Below are 3,075 nucleotides of genomic sequence, written 5' to 3' on the forward strand. Positions count from 1 at the left end.
TTTAGATTGTGTGTGAACTTTTGTAATTAAACATTTTTTTTAGCATGCTAAGACTTGTGTATTCGATGAAGTGTTATTATGCCACTAACTTTAACCTTATCCTACCTTACTCAAGGGTGTGGGGTAAATTTATTTTTCTTATTTTTTGTGGGTACATAGTGTGTGTATATATTTATTGCCATATATGCCATATTTTGATACAGACATACAATATGTAATAATGACATCAGGGTAAAAGAGGTCTTCACCTCTAGCATTTATTCTTTGTATTACAGACAATCCAGTTCTATCTAAAAATGAGGAAAAAATTATTTTAATAAGGTGACTAATTTACTAGAAAACTAAAAACCTCAAATATGTGTAAGGCAAATCTATACACTGCTTTGTATTGAATTCATGACTATAAGATCTTATGGCTTATGGTTCATAACCTCCCCAGGCAATTTCTCTGTTTTACTTGCCTGGTACTCATGCTAGACCCATAATTTTTTTGTTTCTTATAATTATTTTGTTTTATAGTTTTTGAAGTATTCATTATGTGAGCTCATCAGGGATTATAAGAATTATTTTTATAAAATTTAGTGCACACAAAATTTTTAGATGTAATTGCACATCTAGTGTATTTTATTTAGTTAGAACATTCCATTTTGTTATTTTACTTGGAGAACCCTATATAAGCCTACTTTTGAGATGGAATTTCGCTCTTGTTGCTCAGGATGGAGTTCAATGGCATGATCTCGGCTCACCGCAGCCTCCGCCTCTGCCTCCTGGGTTCAAGTGATTCTCCTGCCTCGGCCTCCCGAGTAGCTGGGATTACAGGCATGTGCCACCATGCCTGTCTAACTTTGTATTATTAGTAGAGACAGGGTTTCTCCATGTTGGTCAGGTTGCCTCGAACTCCCGACCTCAGGTGATTCGCCTGCCTTGTTCTCCCAAAGTGCTGGGATTACAGGTGTGAGCCACGGCACCCGGCTGTAAGCCTACTTGTATTTAGTTATTGCTGCTTTCAGATTTTTTTTTTTTTTTTTTTTGAGACGTAGGCTTGTTCTTGTTGCCCAGGCTGGAGTGCAACGGCATGATCTCGGCTCATTGTAACCTCCACCTCCCGGGTTCAAGAAATTCTCCTACCTCAGCCTCCTGAGTAGCCAGGATTACAGGTGCCCACCACCACACCCTGCTAATTTTTGTATTTTTAGTAGAGACAGGGTTTTGCCTTGTTGGCCAGGGTGATTTCAAACTCCTGACCTTGTGATCTGCCTGCCTCGGCCCCCCAAAATGCTGGAATTACAGACGTGAGCCACCGTGCCCAGCTGCTTTCAGATTTTTTAATTGACATAAGTAAATGTATGTATTGAGCCAATTTGTTCAGGTATGTACTAGGGAGGCTTCATAAGTCAGGATTTTTTTTTTTTTTTTTTTTTTTGAGGCAGAGTCTCGCACTGTTGCCTAGGCTGGAGTGCAGTGGCATGATCTCGGCTCACTGCAACCTCTGCCTCCCAGGTTCAAGTGATTCTCGTGCCTCAGCCTCCCAAGTAGCTGGGATTACAGGCACCCACCACCAAGCCCAGCTAATTTTTTGTATTTTTAGTAGAGATGAGTTTCACTATGTCGGCCAGGCTGGTCTCAAACTCCTGACCTCGTGATCTGTCCCCCTTGGCCTCCCAAAGTGCTGGGATTACAGGTGTGAGCCACTGCACCCGGCCAGGATGATGTTTTTTATATAAGTGCAGCAAACAAACACGACAGTGCTTGCTGTATAAGAGTACACTCGTCTTGGCTCACTACAACCTCTCACCTCCCAGGTTCAAGCAATTCTTCTGTCTCAGCCTCTGGAGTAGCTTGGTCTACAGGCACGCACCATTACACCTGGTTAATTTTTTGTATTTTTAGTATAGATGGGGTTTCACCATGTTGGCTAGGGCCTGGTCTTGAACTCCTGATCTTAAGTGATCTGCCCACCTCAGCCTCCAAAAATACTGGGATTACATGCATGAGCCACTGTGCTCAGCCTTCAGTGCCATTTTTTATAGATTTAGAAGAAGTAAACTTTTAAAATTCACATGGAATAATAAAAGAGCCCAAATAGCCACAGCAAGTTTAAACAAAAACAATAATCCTGGATGTCTCACATTACCTAACTTCAAATTGTACTGCAAGCTACAGTAACCAATACAGCATGGTTCTGGTACAAAAATATAGGCTAATGAAACAGAGGAGAGAGCCCAGAAAAAAAAGCTACACTTCTACAATCAACATATTGGTGACAAAGTCAACAGAAATAAACCAAGGGAAATAATCCCCTATGCAATAAATGGTACAGGGAAAAACTGGTTAGTCATATTCAGAAGAAGAAAACTGGACCTCTGCCTCTCACCATATAAAGAATATAACTCAAGAGAGATTAAAGGCCGGGCGCGGTGGCTCATGCCTGTAATCCTAGCACTTTGGGAGGCCGAGGTGGGCAGATCACGAGGTCAGGAGATCGAGATCATCCTGGCTAACATGGTGAAACCCCGTCTCTACTTAAAGAAACAAATACGAAAATTTAGATGGGCATGGTGGCGGGCGCCTGTAGTCCCAGCTACTCAGGAGGCTGAGGCAGGAGAATGGCATGAACCCGGGAGGCAGAGCTTGCAGTGAGCTGAGATAGCACCACTGCACTCCAGCCAGGGCGACAGAGCAGACTCCATCTCAAAAAAAAAAAAAAAAAAAAATTGTACTTAAATAGTAAGGGGATTTTATGTCCAGAAGTTTAACCAGAGTCACTGCCTAAGAATAAATACCGTAGTCCCGGCCATAATAGCAGAATATAGAGTTCAATCCAGTATATTTCCTCCATTAAAGGAGCCTTGCCCAAATACAACTGGTAAATAGTCTTTCCTGAGATTTATCTATTGGGGAGCCACACAGATCACATAAACCAAGGAAGTCAAAGGCAAATCACCAATAAAGGGCTAGAATTGTATGGGTAAGCATGACTTACCCCATTGCTTAGTTCCTCTTGATCCATGGCTGAGTGTCACACCTGCATCCATGGGTGACACCTTTAACAAGTGCTGTGGCTCAGGGGACAAA

Source organism: Gorilla gorilla, chromosome 6, assembly GCF_029281585.2.
Source record: "Gorilla gorilla gorilla isolate KB3781 chromosome 6, NHGRI_mGorGor1-v2.1_pri, whole genome shotgun sequence".
Classification (NCBI taxonomy): Eukaryota; Metazoa; Chordata; class Mammalia; order Primates; family Hominidae; genus Gorilla; species Gorilla gorilla.